At 30.7% G+C, this 24,759-nt stretch overlaps 1 non-coding gene across 1 annotated transcript; it reads left to right on the top strand.

Annotated features, from left to right (window-relative positions):
- Nucleotides 1-20,016: 20,016 nt before the first annotated feature.
- Nucleotides 20,017-20,089, top strand: Trnav-aac. Its single transcript has one exon. It is a non-coding gene; the product is annotated as a tRNA-Val (tRNA).
- Nucleotides 20,090-24,759: the final 4,670 nt, after the last annotated feature.

The following is a 24,759-nucleotide window of genomic DNA, read 5'->3' as shown; positions in this document are numbered from 1 at the left end:
TAGGATAAGGAACCAAAGAAATAACAATTTCACTTAATTAATTATATTAAAATTTCAGCACATTAATAAAATAAAGAATACTTTATACTTATTCTTGTAACATTAAAACCTATTTTATTCAGAGTTTATATAATTAGGTTCCTTAAAATACACAAAACACTGAGCTAAATATGATTTATTTATTAGTATAAACGGATTGCTAACTAATTAATCAACCAGTTTTTACATACTAAATAAAACTATATAAATAATTAAATCATATACAAATACTAGCTAACAGTCTAGGCTTCGCAAGTGTAGTATATGGGTGCCTACATAAAACGATTATATTATAATACATGTATATTTCTATCAGTCAGCATATTGTCCCTGACAATTTCAACAATCGTAATTAAACTTTTACATATTTAAACACAAACAGCCAATTTACATAATTCCTTAATTATTATATAATAATACACCTAAACTCTCTTCATGAATCACTCCGTCCAGATTTTTATACCGTATTCTAGAATACGGTATAAAAATCTGTTTGTTAGTTTGTGAGTTTAATGCGTACAGACGCGGCGGGAGGAGTTATATTTATAACCTTATCCAAGCAACTTGTTTTTTCATGGCATGTTTATTTGGGAACAAAGTTATTCTAGATATAATTAAGAAGTCGTTATATTTATTATTATTAACTGAATAAATTTATTTATGTACTTTTTAATATTTTCAATTTGTATCATCTGTTAGAGTACATTTTACAATTGAAGTTTATGTATACTCGTAAGTATTTCATAAAATTATTATTTAAGTTCTAAAAAACTCAAATGTTGTTTTGTCTGAAACTTTGTTACTATTTATAATTTTAATAAAACGACAGATATACAATAAAACTGATTTATTTAAAAGTATTACTAAAATTTTTATATTAACAAGATGTTTTATATTTATTTGTTATATTTATAAACTATTGATTATTTTGAATGATTTTTTTGCGATGAATTAAATAAATACTCAAATAAAATTGAAATGAGGGAAATGCTGCTAGCATTCTTGCCACCATTTCACCCAATCAAGATTTATACAGTAAATCATTTTAATAATTATTTCTATATAATTAAGGACCTAATGTTAATAATTCCTATTTAAATAAATGTAATACTTAATAATAATACTTAATTCCCTATTCGTTATCATTCTATACGAGTATTTTATATAAAAACGCTACGCTTCTCGCTAAGCGCATGAATATATTGTGGGCACAATTAAGGTCTACGCCCGAGGTCGAGCTACGTTCACGTTGTAGCAGCCAGTGCTACGCAGAGAGCTGTAGTGTTCAGTCACTCGCAACTATCTTCACGAATAATTTGTGACTTGAGCTGTATCGTTCTACTTATTATTATATATTTTTTAATATAAATTAAAAAAATATAATAATACTTATTATTAAATAGAATTATTAATTAGAACGATAAATATAACATTGATCATTTTAATTATAATTTTTATTCACCATAATAATAACGGTTCTAAGAAATATTATTGAAAAAAAATGTTACTCTATTTTGCTTTTATAGAAAAAAAACCGTAGCATATAAGTAATAGAACAATATACATTACGGAATAATACTAGAAAACACATGACGTGTCTTTGTACAAAAGTATTACAAAAGAGAAAACCATGTGTTACATACAAAGCCGAAATTTATAATTGAACAGGACTGACCTTGTCTGTAAAACTGTATGTTCAGCAAGTCGTATGAACTAAGTGATTAAATTTAAGTCGGTTTCAGTTTATGAGTCTATACATTCAAATTGTAAAACGTAGTATCTTACACGGGTTATACCCGTGATGACACTTTTTATTACCTTTTTGCGACACAGTTTTAGAATAGTTTTCATGGTTTAAAAAAAAACCTATCTTAAAACTAAACAATTAGTATAGTTGTATCTCTGAACTATCCGAATTGGAATATTTATATATAATCTATTCGAAAAAGTCACCTACGTGCATAAACGAAAATATTCACTGAATTTTGATAAGCAAAATCTGTTTTATGTCTTTACTTAAATATTCCAAATATTTGAATGGCATCTCGGCTTGTATCAAACTTCTAAATTTAATTAATGTATTGATTGTATGAATATTATTTAAAATAATAATCACCGTAAAACAATTTATTTTTAACTACAAATAAACTACTTTAATATTTCATTGCAATTATAATTCATAGCGACATTTATTGGATAATTCATGGGGGCATTCATATAAGTCTGAATTACACGCATTATGTTCAATAATAACAACGCACGATCTGTAATCTGTAATCCCATCAAAAACATAAATGTAAAAATGAGAGCCAAGTTAAATATTATGATATATACCTTGGTTGTTGACTTCAACGACAAAAGAAGTGAGATCTAAATTTGTGCCAAGTTAAATAGCCCTTCTGAAATTTATTTATAACTACATAAAATAGCATTTCTTCTTATAACTTGGGACAATATATTGTTGCCTAAGGTGTGACTTGGCTAGTTCTTATATACGAATTATATTATAGCCTTCGTAAGTTCTAAGCCTTTACAAATGAATTATAAACACAAATTAAGCACGCAAATATTCAATGGTACTTGTCTAGATATGAACTCGCAATATCTGGTTAATTCATGTTTTCTAGTGACTGGACCATCGCAGCTCTTAATGTACGTATATACTAACTAAGCAATACTGAGCTGTCCTCCCTTCTTCTTAGATGTTCTGAGTTATAATTTGTTATTCTAAACACAAACTACAAGTTGTGTTTATAAACATATAAGAACTAGCCAAGTCAGACCTTAGGCAACAATATATTGTCCCAAGTTATAAGAAGAAATGCTATTTTATGTAGTTATAAATAAATTTCAGAAGGGCTATTTAACTTGGCACAAATTTAGATCTCACTTCTTTTGTCGTTGAAGTCAACAACCAAGGTATATATCATAATATTTAACTTGGCTCTCATTTTTACATTTATGTTTTTGATGGGATATCACTACTTTTTGTATATAAATTATTAATAGGTACTTATTAATAACAAAATTAATACCAAATGGTTTTTGTTAAGCTATTCTATTTTCCTACGTTTACGGGGCATAATTGTCTTTTTTTTTGATACATTCTTATTTTTCTTGTAGGTACCTCTGAAATGTTCGAGTGAATTGCCCATTCAGTGTCCGGATTTATTTTTACGCGTTTTCTGTTAATACTTAATTTGGCCAAGTAGGGGTGGTATAACGTGCGCAGACGGTTGTACTCTACAATAGAGCTCTCTTGTGTCTTGATTTAAATTGAACCTAAATTGGTAAGATGTACTCCATCTAAGGTTGTAACTCTAGAGAGGCCAACGTAAGCCTGCTCTTTACTTAATATAGAGGAGCCTATGTCGAAAAGAGCACCGTCAAGGCGAAGGCTTTGTAATTTGTGTATAACAGTAGAATATGCTAAGCAAATAGAGAATTATTTCCTTTGAACATATATGTACATTACTTAATATCTGTAACTTGGTTTTGACTTCTAGTTCGCAAATTAAATTATGTTTAAATTGAATTGTTATTTTACGTGCGCTATTGCTGTTATCGATGTCCCCAATGTACCTTCTCTATTTTTCCATTGGACCCATTCATCAGTCCTTTGCTGACATCAGCATGCTTGCTCGATACTGTTCTTTCAAGCAATAAGGATCCCCGTTTGTAGCGCTAGAGTACAAACTTAAATCATTCCAGTTACGATATACATACTCTACTACAATCTCACGAAACCTATTTTATTGTTGTATACTAGTATACTCAAACAAAAAATATGCAGTCGAATAGACTAGGCAGTTTCCATCGGAAGGTATTGAAATAATTCTTATGAGCGCGGTTGCCACTCGCTCAGACACGTCCGCGTTAAGGTTTAATCGCAACGCGCTGCTCCGGCGTCGCGTCGCGCGCCTTGTACCGAAATGCCTATTATTATTTTTTTTTTAAGTATAATTATTTGGCACCATTGATGTGCGCTAAATGCTAGTTAATAACGTAATAAATACGAAAGTCGGCTATACTCATAAGTACTAAAACGGAAATATTTGGATTTAAAAAACTTAAGGGTGTTATTCAATTTGTTATATATTCACGTGAAGACCTTAAAATCCACATGAAGACCGGCTGTCATAAGTTTTGATTGCTGGTTCTTACATCATTTTTTTAGTACAGTTATTACAGGACTTTCTAGGTCACCTGGAAGTAGGATATAGTTTTGATCTATAGGTCAGTCAGTGATAAAAATGACGATTTTTAGACGTTAATATCTAAATAACCATTTGAGATGCGTTTATGAAATTTGGAACACATGTGTATCTCGCGAGTCTCAATATATGAGCCAAATTTGACACATCTATGTCAAATAGTTTTTGAGTTATGAGGAGGTCAAAAGTGGCTCCAAATGGTTCGTGCACGGTGCTACTAGCCAGTTCTGTTACTAGAACTTGGCTGACACGCTACCGCGTGTCTAGACAACTTGTTTGTGCCAAATCCAAATCGACTTACAATTAATTACAACCTTATTATATAAATTCAAAGATGTTTTACCCTAAATAATATATACCTGCAACATATATCTAGAAACTAGAATAAAATATATATCTAGAAACCTAAAACTATTATTGATTTTGCTAAATTCAATATTCGTAAAGCTCTTCACACGCTCAATGGTACAGATGATAAGACCACAAATATTTGACGATCGCCGTTATATAGTAAATCCTCTTTTAATGAATCTAAATGTATACGTGTGTATCTATTCAGTTTTTTATTTCACATCAAGAGCTGTATCTGATGTAACTGATAAAACCGAGGTAAATACTGAAGGCTAGGTACGTTATAATTAGATCTAACGTTGATAGACAATCGACTGGTCGCATTGATAAGTCCTATTAAGTCCCATTGACATATATACCATTGTTGACAATTTTTAAAATGGTACCTCTATTTCAATACTACAGAGATTTTGTGGTTGTATTCAATTTTATGGTTCTAAAAGGAAATAGATAGTAGCCTAGATTTTTAAAACCCAAAACAGATATCATTTTATATTTCAAGAACTTTTTCACTATTTATTCAATCACATAAGCAAAACTTTAAAAATAATTAAATACAAATCGTGACCGCGTGAAATGTTTGCAAGAATACTAACCACATTTCTGGGTTGAATTGCCATTCCGCTTGGTCGAAAAATGCGCAATCTTTCCTGTGACTGATGAATGTAATAATACTATCAGGGGTTAAGTTTTACTATTATATATAATAAATGATCCGATTTAAATTATGTTTTTTTTATCGAGGAGTGCTCGATATGTTTCGGGAAGACGACAGCCCTTATCGACGTCATTAGCATCGAATGCGCTCAATAATAATTGGATGATGGAATAACCAGCTGCCCGTTCAGACTTCGTAGGAATGAAATAAGATTTTTATATAGTTTTGTTAAAAAATAAAATCATAAATCCAACAGCAGCGCTACTTAGAGGGTCCAATTTAAAGTGTCTGGGAGACTCACTCAAAAATACATAATGAATTTGACCGAAATCAGTCCAGCTTTTTATGTTTAAAGGATTACAGTGAAATACGTATAGCAGAATTATATAAATAAAATATCATATATATGTCGGAGGAGCAGGATGTCGAACAGTTGGGTTCGTGGATAGATCCGACATTTGGAAGACTATGTGGGCGTGCAATGGAGATATTCACAAAATAAAACGTATTTAATATCGTCTAATCACTGTATTACTTGATTCAATAATCGTACACCACAATAATATTAAAGGATTACAATAATTCATCTCGATTAAGAGCAAATGGGTTTGCAAGCAACCATCGCATTCGAATCGCCTGTCAAAACATAACGACTGGCGTTGCCATGACACTTAAAACTCCATTCGGGGTGACCCGCTCTTATAAGTAAATCAGCCATCAAACATTATTGCCAACTACTCGATTCATTAATTATCCAAATCAACAACTAAAGTAACCACGCTCCGATATATATATATCATAGGATGAATTAACAAAAAAATAAATATTTAATGGTTTTTTACTATTACTTCTATGTCTAAATTTTGCCACAAATGCCACATCTTAATTTGAATACCATACAAATATTGGCACTAGGTAGGATTCCATATTTTCCGCATCGACTCTCGTCCTTTACGTAATTTCTATGATACGGGGCCAATGGGTCAACGCATGTGGCTTCCCACAAAAGGGCCCGTCCCTATTTAATCCATCAGGTAGCTCATCATTACGACTAATTCCATAAGGCTCTATGAGGAAAGGAGTATCGCAGCTTGTGTACTTATATTATTAATTGTGTACTTATATTATTAAGAAAGCCTTGATACGTAGGTTAGACTTTTCATGTCTTTTCAAAGCGGCATGCTGCTAGATATAAACGAAATAAATATACAATGATGAAGATTTCTATATTGAATGATTCAGAAAAATTGTAATTTGTGATATATTTTATAAATTTTGTTATAACCATTTCAACTAAGCTATAGCTAGCTTTTTTTATAATATAAAATATGTTTAGCAATAGTGTAATAAACATTATATTATTAATAATATGAAGTAATCATAATAAAGTGAAGGCTGGAAGTTTTATCCTGGCATAAATTAACTTGTACCTATTTGTAAGTATATTAGTGCTGCTCTAAAAAGCAATATTTTAATACCCTTAAAAACATGTAGAAAATGAATTGAATTACAGAGCAACATGCTCCGTGCTTTGTACGAAACCATCGCATGTATGAAATACATAACTCTTTCTGCCACATTTAATATGATTTATTTGTTATCTGTATAATTATTATATTATAAATGTGAAAGTATGTGTATGTCTGTGTATCACGCTTTCATGCTAAAACACTGAATCGATTTTGATTACATTTCGTGGGAGCAATCTTGAAACCCAAGGACATTAGTTACATTCTATCACCCATTGAAAGGGATAAGGTTAAGGAATTACTAACATTACCGGTCGTATAGAAGTTCTTGAAGCATTTTCACAAAGTGTATGCGGACGAAGCCACAGATTCAGCTAGTAGTAAATACATTGGTAGTTCACATGAAGTTCTTACGTTTGTTCGTTAAGTGAATTATAAATTCGAGGCAACTTAGTAGGCATCTAAAACGCTGCTTGTTTATAATTAACATCATAAACTTTTTGCAAATGTTTATTCATAGCGACGTATTAATATAATAACTATTTCTATCCTTTTTAACATTACATTAATTATTATTTCTTTTATTAATTTAATATAATAGGGCAAGAGAGAATTTTAAAATATTTATAAAATCACGATTTTACTAATATTATTTTATTCTGAAATCTTTTTTTTTAATAATTCATAATTTAATGCACTCTAATTAAAATATATTAACACAGGGACACCATAAATTAAGGAATGTACAAAGTTTTAGGTTTAACAGGCCTTATCAATAAAGCTGCCATCTCTTCCAGCTAATAATGGGCAGAGGACTGTTTATCAAATTAAATTATGTATTAAATTACTATATAACTAAACAATAGAATTGGCTTATTTTCAATAAAGCAAATTACGTGATTCTGCTCACATATTTGCAAATTATATATATGGAGTCTTCACGTCGCGTTTTCGACACATAAAACAAAATTTATTTGAGATTAGCTTTGTAAATTTGCAAATACCGAAAAAAAATTCTGATTATTATTAAACAAAACCCTTTTAAAAAAATCATATTAGTATTATATCAGTTTCAGTAACTTTAAAATAGATGGCGTTAGTAGTTGATTAAATCACGCTATCGTTATTTCAATGGTCATCGTAAATGTTAAGCAATTCGCTATGCGATCGGGGTAGACATTAAATGTTTTATTTCTTCTGACTTAGTAGATCTATAAACAATGAGTCTGAGTTTGTTATAGAATTAATATATAAATATTGATTCTTTTAATATCAACAATGAAATGAAATTACTTATGTCACGCAAACGCAATACAGCAATTTGATATATTTTTGCACGTTGTAACTCCGAATTAAATTAAGAAAACAACATTTACCGCATAATAATATTCGAGGTCAGCTGAATTGAAGTATTACATTACGAAAACCGTATTTTATCATAATGATATACACCGCTTGGAACCTTTGACCAGAAATTTAAAGCTGAAATGATTTCTAATAACTTCATCTTAAGATTCAAAATTAAGTACAGAGATTAAAAACCGTTGATAGAAATGTCGATTAGATATTTTCAAACTTTTAATGAGTTGTTTTATGGTAATACAGCGTGCCATCTCGACTTTTCCCGTTTAATAAATCGCTTAAAGAGCTGTTCTTTCTTGAAAATGTTGGCAAGGATTAATTTAATTTCGATACTTGTTAGCTAGCTCGAAACACTCCACAACGCTATTAAAAAAAAAAACCTAATAAATAAACGCTGTTTCAATTATACTGGTTGGTTACATACGGATACACACGTGGCAGGTTTTCTCACGGTGTTTTCATTCACCGCCAAGCACAAGATCTATTATAAACACATTTCTCATCAAATTGCATATTAAATATAACAAGACAGTTATAAGTGATTTACGATCATACCACGCCTACCCTACAGTTCAAATAATAATATCTGTTTTACATATTTAAAAAAAAAAACTTATTTTTTTTTCATGTATTGCAACCCTATCGCGCGTTTAATTGGTGATTTATCCAAGGGAAGCTAACGAGCGCTCTATGAGCACTGAATCTTCGCACTTCAAATTTCGAATAGCATTTTTTACAATATATTAACAAACTAATTGATGTGCCCGCGTTTTTATTCGCTTTAATTTTGAATATGGAAAAACAAATTAAATGTAAGATTTAAAATAATGAGTTTTTATGGCAATCTTAATATTGATATTTAGTATTTACCCTACTTAATTTATATACAACTAGTTGTCGCCCTCGGCTCCGCTCACATTTTAGGTTGCTCGACAGGAGTTAGACATAAAAAATATCCTATATGAGGCAATATAAGGGCATTGAAAAAGTTTTTCAGGTTCTCAGTCATGAAATTCTTAGTGGCAGTCCGAAATGACAAAGTAGATAATCATTAACATTCTCATACCTTTAAAAACATTTAAACTTGTTTTGGTCTTCAAATTAATCTCTTATGGTGTCGGAATTTCGTCCAATAGAATATCTTTATGACAAAAAACATTTTGTGAAGTCAATATATTATTTATATATAATAAATTACCTATTACTTAGTGGTTTGGCTTTGTACCTACTCATCAGATATTCTATCGCTAAACAGCAATTCTTATTATTATTGTGTTCTGGGTTAAAAAGTGATTGAGCCAATAAAACTACATTGGCGATTTAAGGAATGGTTACTGTTTCTTACAGCGCCAATGTACTGTGGTGGTCATTACCATCATTTGCCCGTAACCTACTAATCCACCAAACAAACAATATAACGTTTGAAATGTGATCTATAAAATCAAAATAAATGACGGTTGAAATTTGTTGATGAACTGCAAATGAGATTACAATAATTTGTATTACGTTTGTTCTCCTTCTTTAAATATTATTTGCTGCCATTTTTTATGTATATATTATATTTTAATAATATGACAGATGACTAAATCATCTTTTTTACATTTATCTAACAACAATTAAAATTATCACAATTGTAGTAAATATGCATAAATTCGTTATAAATATAAAATGTTATAAATATTGTTTAGTAACTAAGTAATTTTAGGATTGGGGATCATCAAGGTTAAAATTTTAACAGAACTCTTTTGTATATTAAAATTGAAATAAAATATTGTTTATATTGTGACGTTTTGCAACCCCAGTTTAAGCTTTTTTATCCTTATTTCTAAACAGTCGTAATGTACAGTGGAATAGTCATTCACTTATGACTACTCTGTTGTGTCTATGTTCAGTAAATAAATGTTTTTTCTTTAAATGGGAGGCTAAGTGAAACCAAAACCCCGAATTTTCACTCTATATTCCACAAAGCGGAACTCGGTCCTATTTAGAGTGCCTAGAATAGTTCATTATTTTAAAAAGAATTTCATATAAAGTGGTTTTAAAGTTGCAAATGCAAACGCTACACCGCGGTTGGCACCGGAAACTACTGTATTGTTCTCCGACAGGGCTGTCGAATGTTCAGGAATTTTGTTTAAATTTGGAATTTTTAAATATAACTGGCAACACGTTCCTGTGTTACATAACTATTAAAAACAATGTGTAATATTTTGTGAACATTCTATTTCGATATATATGTATATAATATTTATTTTATAAAATCTTACTCCTTTTATGAGCGTAAACATATTATTTAGTTAAACATAGTTACAGCGCAACAGTATCTAAGCTTGCAACATTTATGTATTTAATCCAAGGATTATATCCGTAGTTTTTTTTTTTGGAAAAATGTTCTAGTTTAAACCGCATTTGAATACTATAATAATAAGCTCGAACTTAATATGTTACCATTATGTATTATGTTATATTATTGGGGTTTTCGTAATTATAACAAATAAAATTGAAAGGACTTGAATTTAAAAGTTTCACTTTAAAACACTAAATATGTTTTATTTACAATTTACTCGTAAATGTTAAGGCATTGTTTATATATAATAATCGCCATAAAGAAAGATTTAATTAAAATTTTGTTTTGAACATTTAAATGACATAATATTTTTAAATCTGGTAACATTTATATTGCTTGGCAAAATGACAATTTGACACTGACTCTCACCGAACGGACATTCGAAACAAATAATTGAAGAAATTGAACGGCTCCAAGGATGACTGACATAATATTTTACTTACATCAGACATATGTGTGTATAAATAAAGTGGACTCCCTATAATTATTTGTACTTAATTTCAAATTATAGTATTCACATTGCACTGAATTTGCCCCAAATAGAGGATGTATTCAAGCGATTTTTGTATTGAAATTTTGATACATTTCGTTTAATATATTTCTTCCGTAGCAATCGTGACGCCATCTGTAGCAGAATATGTATAGAATACCTAACAACTAAAAGGTCTATATTTGAAATGATTTATTCGACGAGCAATTGTTTCCTCAATTTTTTTTTCACGTATATATAATTGTCTTTTGTATCTATAAACTATTGTTTTGTATCTTTTCAATTGTGTTACTGCATTACAGTTGCCTACGAATTTTGATATTTGCACTAATATGTTTTCAAACGTCGAACATTATTTATTTTAACAGTATTTAAAACGGGATATTTACCGTGTTTTTTATTTTTATTTGTTGGAGCTCGATATTTCGGCATTATCTACGAATGTCTTGTTCACGAGACTGATTTGCACTCGAAACTCGATCCCATGTTTTACAAACAAAACTCACCGTATCGATTCGCGAATCGAAATTAAATAAAACAAATAGTAAGGTTGAAAATGACAGTGGTAACCAGTGTTTACGCATCAAACGTACGAGAAAGGAGGTAGTCCGATATGGACACTTCTAATGCCGTCAACATCTACCCGCAAACGTCAGTCTCGTGAACAAGACATTTGTAGTGTCGAAATATCGAGCTCCAACAAATAAAAATAAAAAACATGGTAAATATCCCGTTTTAAATACTGTTAGTAATAAAAATAACCATGTTAATTTAAAATCTTATTATTTATTTTTATTGTTAATTACCATGATTTCAATATGAGACTATGTATGTCAAGACGAAATTGGTTGGTGCACGGCAACGGTGGTCAAAATATATTTGATCAAAATGGGTCATGCCTTCTGGAGGAGAAGAAGAATTGTGAACACACACACACACATACACACAAACATACTGGACAACATGTGAAGCATTCTTTTTTTAAAATACAAAGGGAATATTTAAATGTCGGTGCTTATAAGCGTGTTATTTCTTTATTATCTTAATAGCAATTTTATCTTTAGAATCTCCACGTACGGAGCTGAACATTTTGATAATATTGTATGAACTATGAGTCTTTTAAGAAAGGCACTTAGCAAATTGGTCGTTAACATAGTTGTACGCGCTTATGAATAAAAAGAGATATGGTATTGCTTTACTTATATTAAAAAATCAATTTTGTCGTATTTTTCATTGTGTTTAAATTTATTTTATTTTTTTAATACAGTTTTAGTTGGCCGTTACCAAAAAGGTACATATTATTATAATAAAAAAAAATGTATAACATAATTAATTATTCTACTTGTGCCAACCAAACACAGAGTATTAAGCATATAAAAATCACATCGAGTTAAAATTCACGTTTTCTTTTAATTTTGACATTTCGTCTTTGTGCAATAGATAATAGTATGTAGAATTCCGAGTAAAATATTACTTGATAATTATTATCTTGCAGTGTTTGGAATATCATTGTTTGTACGCCAATTCGAATTCACTTGTTATTTCTGTCCCTTTCACTCTAATTGCTTTTGATATCTTCTGTTACGGAAGGCATACTACAAGTATAATGCTGAACTTATGTCTCAGGACAAAGACTACTTACTATTTATAAATTTATTGCTTGTCAGATTTCCTGTTACAAAGAAAAATATTGGAATTGTTTTTGGGAGAAAAAGAAGTTTTTCCAGGCGGGCTTGTACAAAGTCCTACCACCAAGTAAAACCATCTGGGTAGGTACCACCCACTCATCAAATATTCTACCGACAAACAGTAATACTTATTGTCGTATTCCGGTTTGCAGGATGAGTGAATCTTTATCACTAGTTCTCAAGATTGGGGGCGCGTCGTTGATTTAAAGGATGGGTAATATTTCTTACAGCGCCAATGTCTATGGGCGTGATCACATCAGATCAACCAGTAAAAAATATTGTTTAATTCTTATATTCACATTGACATAATTATTTTCGTTGAGGCTTTAAATTAGTATCTACACTTTGTATACTCAGCATCTATTGCTCTTTTACAGGAACTTAATAAATGTTATTTTTTCGATGGATAGATATTTAGAACGGGCAATATACAACTCACTCTCAACACTAAATTAGGTTAAACATCGTATGTGAGTTTCAAACTCACACATATACACGTGTAGTTTAAACAGTAACAGTGACAACTGCACTAAACATTCCCCTAGTAAAATACCAATCGTTTTAATAGCGAACTGCATGCACATACAGACATTTTTAGCGTTCATTACACAAGTAACTAAACAGAACAGTTTTAGCGCCCCGCCCTAAAAGTAAAAAGAAGTATGATATGTTTAATTATTTATTGTTGATTAAGAGTAGGTTACTAATAATTAGCGATGTTGATTAGATTCAGGGCCGGATTTAGAGGTCTGGAGGCCTTGGGGCAACAGACGAGAGGTAGCCAATAATAATTAATTTACAAATGAATTTATACATATCATTTCTGGCTGGTCAGGTTTTTCAATGTTTCTTTATCAAGTGACCTTCTTTTTTTTCATTATGTCTTTAATAATCTAGTAAATGTCTAAACTGCCTGTATTTTACTTTATCTACAGAAGTACTTTTTAACTCGTCGGAATTTTGTTTCTTCAGTCTAGGTCTCGGGCCAGTTGCTCTCCCCTAAAGCTAGCATTAAATAGGTTCTTAAATTTCTTTCAGAATAGCAAATTATAAAGTAAATAGGTAATGATTATAAAATGTGCCTAGGTTGCGGCTCCGACAAGACTTGCCAATCTGGGCACATGTCCCCTTGGCTCTAGGATAAATATGCCACTGCAACTAACTGTTAGAACGCAAACACTCTCTCCGTCTGAAAGGATGTCTCCTCCAACAACACAATAATTAAGCGAACACAATACCATTAAATTTCTCTAAATATATATATCATAGAATACGGGTATGTAAAATAAAAAAAATGATAAAAATACTAAATTCATTTATAAATTGAGCTTCGGAAGCGCAGTAGCTAGAATAACGAAAGATCGCGGGCTCGATCCCAGACAGCATCACTGAGTGTCCATGTGATTCATTTATGAGTTTAATAATACATTTTTTTTAGAATTATTTACATTAAGGCCTTAATTTTATACAAATAAAGATTTAAAATAAATACTACACAAATATAGACCGCGTGGAATGGTGGCTAGAATGCTAGCATTTCACCAGCATTGAATCGCAATTTCGGTAATGTGTGCTAAAAATAAATCCTCCTTTCACTATTATTAATTTAACTATATTGAATTCGAAAATAATTGAACCATAAAAAAAAACAAACATAAAAAGGGACTGCCGCAAGGCCGCAAAGATGTGTAAGACAAAAAAAATGTTTAACATATTAAAAAAAAACATTAGTAGGCACAAGTTACAATATTTGTTCTTATATATGTATAAGCTTATGTATGTAAGTAGTTTGTACAGTTATGTTAGCTCTAGATTATTTAAAATGTTTGGCAAGCGCTTTTGTTTATCATGGCAATGGCTGTTGGTAACCAGGAACGGTAATCGTACTGTTAAATACATAACGTGTTTAGTTCGACCCTTTAAAGTTTTTAGAGGTCAATTGAAATGAAATTCGATTGCTTGTTCAATGTCGTATCGTATAATCGTTGTTTTGAGTACCGTTAATTCTAAAGATGAAAAATTTTTGTATTTTAATTTTATTTGATTTTTTGTTTATGAAAAACTAGATGATGATAATCACGCTTGTCTCGTAAATAGTATACATTAAAGCGAGTTAAGCTGCGATGTGCTGCCAATTTATAAAATAATATTATGTACTAAAACCTTCTTCAAATTGTGTGTGTGTGTAAAATTTAGATCATTATCAAAATATCCATTCATAAAAGAACTTTCGTATCGTCATGTTACAGTGACGTATCGGATGTAAAGCCATTCGGAAAGTAGATTCCACCAAGAAGTACTGGCAAAAAGATAGTTGCATTTCCTAAGAAGTTACTTGGTGGTAGGGCTTTGTACAAGCCCGTCTGGGTAGGTACCACCCACTCATCAGATATTCTACCGTAAAATAACATTACACTGTATGATGTAGAAGGGTGAGTGAGCCAGTGTAATGACAGGCACAAGGGACATAACATCTTAGTTCCCAAGGGTGGTGGCGCATAGGTGATGTAAGGAATGTTTAATATTTCTTACAGCGCCTTTGTCTATGGGCGGTGGTGACCACTTACCATCAGGTGGCCCATATGCTCGTCCGCCAACCAATGTCATAAAAAAAAAGTACCTCGGTAAATAATTTAAAAGAAAATGCAATACTTTTAAGGCTGTGGCTGACATCTGAATTGATATATAAATTTGAATAATTAATTTTCAGTATTTTTTATTCGATTCTAATTAAAAAAAACGTATGTACTGCAAATTAAGATTACATAATATACTTTATTCAAGCTTTACCTTGCCTTTGATTCCTCCTTTCAGAGGATTCAAATGTAAAGCTACGACAAAATGTAAATTCTACAGTTAAGTAGAATTAAGTACAACGAGTGTAGTTAGTGTGTTTCGCCAAATAAATTACGTCATCACTTGTATCCAAAATATATATCTTGTATCAATCAATTTTGCGTTTTCTATCCTAACTAATATAATAAATGCAAAAGTGATTATTTATGATTATGTCATTTAATTATTAGCTATAGTATAATGACGCCGATTCGAAATAATCAGTTCCTACCGAGACAAACTGTATACAAGCAACGGCTTATTTTTACGAATATTACAATAAAATATTAACACTTAAATTTTATACAAAATCCAGCATTAATATCAACGCTTACTATCGATTCAACCTTAATCGATTTTTTTACGGATTCAATTTTGTTAATACCTACTAAGCCTAGACAAATAAACAATTAATTACAAATTACTATCGCAGCTGATTACAAGATGTTAACAAGATCGGAACATACGTTCAGGCTTCAGTTCAAGGTACAAGGCGGAGTAATCGCATTACAAAATCGATTTCAATCGAAAAGTACTCGTCTCCTGTAATCGGATGGCATTTTCTTCGCAATATCGTTTTTATAATTTTGTTGAGGCTAGAAAATTGAAAATAGAACGTCGTCGAACGTCAACCTTTGAATACATTTCTTTTACCTTGATGTACTTATGTTTTCTAGGCTTCGGTCCGTTCCGAATAGTTCTTTAGCGTGTATTATTCACCATCAAGTGTAATTTACTGTAATTGAAAGCTATCGAAATCCTTAATTATAGCTTACACTAAGTAACATATAGTTCACCCTGAGTTAAGAGTTTAGTTTTATCCTTACCTGTTTCAATTTGATCTGAAATTTTAATAAATTATTATTTTTTCGCTTAATACATCTAAATATTGAAATCAAAACAGACGCCTTGACTTGACATTAGAATATCTTAAAACTTGGTTCTGATATGTTATCCAAGTATATATACTATAGATACCGGGCTCAAATAAAATTAAGCGGTTTCTCCTTAAGAAGGGACTTTATTCTTACTATTACAATTATTAATTTCTGATAAGTTGTTTTGTGCAATAAAATCTACTTAAATAAATATGTCAACCAGCCATCTGAGTATTTGACGCTGCGAGCGCACCTGATGCTTTTATTAGAGAATATAATTAAAAACAAATGCCTGTCAATTACGTTCATCATATTTGTTCCACAATATACACTGAGCCATGTATAAATACAGTTTTCTCGCACGAGTGCAAAATAAACTCCTTAACAACTCGCTTTAAGCGCTAAATATTCACATTTGCAATTCACCGCGAAAAGTAAATTCAAATTAAAAACTAGTTTAAAGCACTAGCCATTGTTCGCAATTATTTAGATTATAATGCACATATTAACTTGGTATAATTTGATGTAAAAAAAATATCAATACAAAGTTATTTTTAAACAAACATTCCATTTTTAAAATTCATAAATAGACAAAGACTTAACAATTCAGTACCTACTTTTTTCGAGTTTTTTTTTCCGAATTGATTTTCTTTTTTTGTCGTGGCAATAATAAAATTGATCGAAATGTGCAATTTTTTTTTAATTTTCAATAACGATTTAGATCTAATTTAGACCACTAGTTGTTTTATTTATTTAATTAAATAGAATATTGTGAATGTCGACCTTTATCTCTTTTACAAATAAGTAATAACAGTATGTTAATGTTCACTGCTGGACTAAGGGAACCTATATTTTACAAGGAGAAGGATTATACCTTAATTCACCACGCTGCTCCCATGCGGATTCATGGATACATGTTGCATAATCTCATCCGCCCAAGCAGATTTCCTCACGATATTTTCATTCACCACCGAGCACACGATATGAAATATAAGCACGTGAAAATTCAGTTGTGCTTACCCAGGAATGAACTTAGATTCATCGCTTAAGATTTACGTCTTCCTACTGGGACATCGAGGATACTAGCAAATTTATAAATTTACTTTAATATATTCTATTTATCTTAGTTCATATAATTGATTGACTAACATACGTATATCAAAAGTACATTTACTCTTATAATTTAATACTAACAGTCTTCCAAATGATCATTAATCCACTTACCACACAAATGTTACTTGACTTACATCATATGTATAAACAAAAGTGTCAAACACTTTTGACGCTGTAGTTTACAAGTGCATACAAGATGCGAAGAAGCGCATGAAAGCGTCGTTAGCGCTGAAAGGGCGCTAAACCGAGCGAAACGACAGTTTTATTCATTCAAGCCTGTTTTTGAAACTACTTTATTAAATGCTTTTTCCTTAATAAGTGCTAATGTGTTTCCAGTGAAATTTATGTGAGCTTACAAACGAAGGGATCTCTCGGGGTTTTTTTTGCAAGTGTGTGTTTAAAAGGATTACAACACTGAACTCGTGGTGCTTTAAAGTTTTAATTATGGTAAGAAGTATGTGAATATTATTTTTTAATGATATATTTTATTTTTAAGCAAGATTTATCCATAGCTACTTCCGTTAAATCCTAAAAATATCAATATTTATTAATATAATTTTGTTTTATTTAAGTATAAATATTAAGTAAAAAATAAATCTGAAATGTAAATCTCCCACCGCTTGGCTAAGGCTTCCTCTTGTTAGAAAGTTTGGAGGTTATTGCACCACGCTGCTCCAATGCGGGTCGGTGGATACACTTGTGGCAGAATTTCGCTAATATTACACACATTCAGGTTTCCTCATGATGTTTACCCTCAACACAAATCATAAACATAAAAATTCAGTGGTGTTTGTCTGGGTTTGAATCCGCAATCATCGGTTAAAATCCACGCGCTCCAACTACTGAGCCATATCGGTTCTTCAAAATACTGTAATATTATATTTGAAAATGGAACCAGTATTAAGATCCAATAACTAAAACAACACGATAAGGGCGTAACATTTTTATGTCACTCGACCTTGTTGTAGATCAAAGTTATAAACGTATTCATCGTTAACATCAGCTACGTAATATATGCGGGGCCATGCTTGGACATCATTTATTCAACATATTGTCACACGGCGGGGGAATTTTCTGTTTGCACTCGTCGGAACGCGTAAACGACGAAAATGTGCCATTTCTTATTGAAGGCAAGCATTCGTGACATTTTGTACAGTTACAATACTATGACGGCTGGATTTAGTTGTATATTCTTCGAGTCGTTTTTGAAATTCGAATGCAGTTTTAATGTAAAGGTTACGCGGTCGCATTTATAGTCGAACAATGGAAGTTGCTACTTTAAACTGCTTCGCGTATACAGTGTTATCGTTTTATTTGGTTGGATTATATAAATAAAACTGAATCGAATCGAAAACAGTATGACGTTCGCCCCTTTATTGATTTTAAAACGAATTCATTAGCTTGAAATGTATTCAAATTGAAAATATCACTAAATATACAATTATTTAAAAAGTTATAATATTAAATACCACTGGTGACAGGCTGGTTCATTTTTTGTCCAGGGGATCAGAATTGCAATTCAACGGTGAAATGTCGCTGGCTTTTTAACACCATGTGGTGATATATACACACATACATACACCATGATATATACAATAACTATTTTTAATATTTATTGATATAAAATTAAGGTTTAATGTAAATAATTCTTATGTTAATAATATAAGCATTAAAAGTTCTGCTTATCTGCATAAAGACTTGAAGAAAATGATTGTTTTTTTTTTCTTGCGGTGTTGACGAAAATGACTACTGCAATAATAAATGCACCAGAACTCGGAACGAAAAAAAATGGCGCATAATTTCAATATACATTGATAATGTAATAGTCGTTTAGATATAGATATACAATAAAGAAAAAATATTTAAAAAAAAATCTGTAAATGCGTTAATTCTTAGTATAAACGTTTTTACTTTTTGAACTCCCATCAAAAGAAATAAACAATATATCGATGTAATATTAAAAATAACACGTAATGGATTTGTTCCTAAAATATAAACTTTTCCTTTAGACATTTTGAGATCTCCAAAGTTCCCACGCGAAGTTTCGGAATATCGATCATAGTTAAGCCAGCGTTCGTCAGCTATGTATATCATGAGAATAAATGTAGATACATTTGTATGTACAAATTTATGTATGTTTAGTGGAAAGTCTCACATACACACAAAGAGATACAGCCTCCTAAAAACAGAAATCGAAATTCAAATATTGAGCGTATGAATTAATTGGTGTTCACCATTCTCCCAATAATAATAATTAGTATTTAATTATTAAATAAAATCATTGTTAAAATTTTTATGAAACATACATACCAATATATTTTTTATTGGTAACACAGAAGTCTTTTAATAGCTACCACGGAAAAAAAACAGTTGACAGATAGAGAAAATGCTACACGGATTTGTCTCTGCCTATTTATTTTATGATAATGTTATCTGTTGAAACAGCTTAATACAAATAAAAATATAAATTTTATTATTTATATTATATAGATAAAATTATATTATATCATTACAAGTCATAAAGAAAAAAATTCTAATGTGGAATCTGTTAACTAAATTGACATACGCAGTCAACGTTTCCGTGGTGTAGCGGTTATCACATCTGCCTAACACGCAGAAGGCCCCCGGTTCGATCCCGGGCGGAAACAATTAGTTTTTACTAAAATAAGAAAGAGTATATTTGTGAAACTATATTTTACAATTAAAAAAAAAATCACACCTTATATTCTAAATCTAAACAAAAAAATAAAAAGATTTAAGAAACAATTACTACAATCTTAATGTTGTCTTAGATTTTCGCGATTATTACACATTGAAATAAAACTGCAGTGAACAATTGAAAAAAACACATTGAAAAAAAAACGTGGTCACGGGCAGTCTGCCCGTGACCACGAACACTGCAAAGTGCTCGAAAAGTCGGGATGTTAAAATAATTAATATACGCGATTAAATCCGTTAAAAACTAGTTTTATTTCAATACTACAATCTTGTCCCAAACAGATACCATACGGCTTACAAGTTGGTTTCTAAAACCTAACGCTGATTTTCAATGGTACCATTTGTAGCTGCGACAGACTATATCTGTATTACGACCTAAGATAAATAAAAGTAATACATAACATTAGATACATAAAAATATAATAATAGATAGAATAGATAAGGTATAATTTGATTTAGCTTTGGGAATCGCGTTTAAACTAAAACAATAGCCTAGATGACAATATTAAAGCAAGTCGAAACGCTAATATGATATTTAATTCAGTTAGAGACTGGCTCTATATCTCACTATCATGAACAGAGGTGTCATTATCTTAATGCCAGTGGCGAAATAGCGAATATACGCTAAACTAATAGGCAGAGCCGTGAAACTGAATAAATGATGGGTTGAGGTGCGTGCACAGTGATGGAGGAATAGCGGGAACATTTTATTTGTATAAATTGTATGTAAACTTAATGTAATAAATTTGATTTTACTTGGACTATGTTCACTTTTTTAATATTATTATAACCAGTTATCTAATAAAATTAAATAAAAACGTAGCGATGAAGTAATCCCATAATAATGATATTTGTTAATTTTTTAATAATATTTGATATTATCAAAGTCAAATTTAAAAAATATATTAAGGATTAGGAAATCATTTAATATCTCTCTTAAGAAGAAGTCATGTGTATCCATTGGTTCATATAACATGTATAATATGAACCAATACTAATATAGTATAACAAAAACATGATAAACCGCTCGTGATTAAATCTACAAATTAGGCAAAAAACTCAGTTGGTCGTGCAGTGTGCTGATTTAGAACCTATGACTTTCACTCCGATTCGGTTAGGCGGACAGCTAAATGGGCCACCTCAGTGAGTGATCACCACCGCAAACACATTCTTGCAAAATGCGGCCATTGCGCCGCGCCGCCGCCATGTAGTTATACTAGCTTACTCACCCTTCAACACCCATAACCGGAACACAACAATACTAAGTTTTTCTGTTTGGCGGTTACCTGATGAGTGTGAGGTACTCAGACAGATTCTCACAAAGCGCCACCACCGATTAATTAATTAAATATATGAATAACGATGATGAATATCTGGTTAATCAAATTAAATATGTGTTTTAAAAGACACAATAATAATAAATGCCTAATTATGTAAATAATACTGATGATAATGGTTATTAACAATTGAAATATAAATTTATACGAAATTCTATTTGACGTATTAAAGGTTACAAATATGAACGAAACGATATGAATTATGATATGTACATTATAAAAAGGAATAAAACGATATGAAGAAATGTAAAATCCATTGAAATAGCATGAACATTTCAATACAAGAGCGATCAAAAACATTTAAGCGTCGCTTGCCAGCTGCGAGTCGGGAACAATCGGTACTTCCGCAATATCGCGATGCTATCAAATGGTTATTGATTTATGTAAAATACCACACCAGAACTCATCTCTATCGCATCTACGGTTTGCTTTAAATATTTAAACATTTTCGGTTTCGTCTAGATATGTTCTAGTGGATCTTTTTCTTTTCGTCAAATAAATTATGACAGAATGAATTAAACAGTGATAAATGAAACATCTGCTAAGGAATTATAACTAGTTTTTATTTGTTTGTAAATTATTTATTTTATATTTTTTTATAATTATTGCTCCCTATAAATTTTGTTTCGAGTGTGATTAATCCAACAATTATGCGTCCTTTTCTTTCGCATATTAAATCAATTATGCCAGAAAGAAATAAAACAGGATGTAATTAAACACCCTCTAAATATTTTTTTTGTTACCATTAAACCTATGATCACATTCATTATTGAACTATATAAAAATGTAGTAAATATTTTATACTCCCAAGTTTACTCCCAAAGTCATAAATCAAAAACATAATCACCCTAATCATGGATCTTTAATTATTTAAATATTTACAGTTCTCGCTTTTGTTAATAGATCCTCATCAGAATTCTAAAGAACGTCGCCAAAGAGCTACAGGCCAAGTGTAACAAAATCGAAATAATTAAAAATCTCACAAAAGCCTTTATCTCTAGATAAAAAATAGACTTCTGTTTATTAAAGTTTCATCTTCATTATTCTTGAACAAAAAAACATTGTTAAGAAAACTATAAAAACAATACAGATTACTATTTGGTGACAGATTGCTTTCATTTTTCATTAAAATATATGAAAGTATAAAAGAAGTCCAAATCGCTTACGGCTATGAACGTGCACTGACACTAAAATCATCGGTGGCACGGCGTGATGATCGGGCACAATTCATGTTTTATGCCGCTCTGTTTGCATAATACGCTCAGATTAAAATGCCTATTTATTTTTTATTCATCCTCCACTATTTGTGTGGTTTATAGGTCAATGCTATCGTTTGTCTCGCGTTGCTGAGCGCCATATTTCAGCTATAAGAATTTCTTTGTTTCCTGTTTTGTCGTAAACCTTTGTCGACCGATATTTCCATACTATACTTGGAAAGGAAATAATAAACGTTACCTACTAAAGTACATAAATCAACACTTATTTTTTGTACTCCAGTAACTATACTTACATATATAAATACCTACTAGACAAAGACAAAACAGCTCAGTACATTTTCCTATGTTTCAAACACGATTTTTTTTCGTAGCTATATTGTGTTATTTATAATAGTATTTGGAAAACATGTTGAAAAAATCGAATTTCGACCACTAAGTGAACACTAATTTTCATTAGAAGGGCATTCCCCTGTTAATATTATAAAAAAAATACTATATGTAACATTTTATTCTACGACATTCTAAATTTGAATTCGATTCTACACTTATTGAAAATAATTATATACAACAGATTTTAATCCGTTGTTTTAATAAGTTTAATGAGTTCTATGAATGATGCACGTTAATAAAAACCTCAAAATAACTATTCAAATAAGTTCAGCCCAAACTATGAATGCCTTATTTTATTAATGAACGGTTTCGTTTAATACAAACTTATACAACCGATCAATGTAATACATTGACGGATTTTGTTTAAACAGGCGGGTAAATTCAATGCACACATTAGTTATTCAACAGTGAAATCCTATATCGCTGTGTAACAGTATAAAGGTGAGTGTGTCAGTGAAATTACAGGAGCAAGGAACTATCTTAGTATAGTGTTGCCATTCAACTTCCTAGCTACCATATATCGAGTGAAGGCGAATTAATCAATTGAACGAATCAATCGCGATTTAAATAACGAATATATAATAAGCCAAATATTTTATTCCCTACGGCGCTAGTTATTGCAATAATAAAATGTTAGCGTTCTTTAAATCATTTAAATTTATATTTCATTTATACAAATTTAAGAACGGTTTAATTTTTTTTTGAATATAGAATTATTACACTTACTTCTTAATATACATAGTAAAGAGTACCTACTATTTGTTTAGAATAGAAAACAACCTGACCAGAGAAAATGCTGCACCTTTTTTGCTAAATTTGTAATTGCTTAAATCATCACATCGGATACCGTATGCTGTTAATACCCAATGTCGAAGTTCAGGATTGAAATTTACATTTTGCCTACATAATGATGATCCTTCCGAAGTTATTACTTGAATAATTTACACATTAACATATTTCGTGTAACGCAAAGTTAATATGGAAATTGTTTTTGTAATCGGTTGCTTATTGAAAATAAATTAATAAAATTGTAACGATGCATATTTTGAATAAAAGTCGTAATTCTTAACAGAAAAGTGCAGGTTCGAACCCAAGCAAGTACTTATAATAAATAAATAATTTGAAATACAAATTACAAAGGAAAATATTGTAAGGCAACTTTATGAATGAAATGTCCACTTGGTGGAAGGGCTTTGTGTAAGCCCGTCTGGGTAGGTACCACCCCTTCCTCAGATATTCTGTCGCCAAGCAGGTCGCCATAATTTGCTGGTCCGCCTACCAATTACTAATAATTACAATTACAAAAAAAAACATATGTATCCCATCAATCTGTATTCGAACAGGTGGTGTATAACGGAAAAGAAATACTTTTAGACGATGTGTATATGACAATATATTTGAAACTTAGAGTTACACATTTATATAATTTTAAATAGTTATTAATATATTCAATTAATATTTGTAATGTCACTACAAAAAGTATTTAATCTAAAAATTATTATCTTGTTTTATTTGGAAGACTGATATTCTATTTATTGAAAATAACTCTGAAAAAATTGCCGTCTCATCTCATCCTGTATCTATAACGACCACAACTATCTAACATCTCAAATCAGCGAAAACCCTATTATATATGTTTATAAAATCAACGGAAAT

Source organism: Vanessa atalanta, chromosome 8, assembly GCF_905147765.1.
Source record: "Vanessa atalanta chromosome 8, ilVanAtal1.2, whole genome shotgun sequence".
Taxonomy (NCBI): domain Eukaryota; kingdom Metazoa; phylum Arthropoda; class Insecta; order Lepidoptera; family Nymphalidae; genus Vanessa; species Vanessa atalanta.
This window is presented reverse-complemented; position numbering and strand designations above follow the sequence as displayed.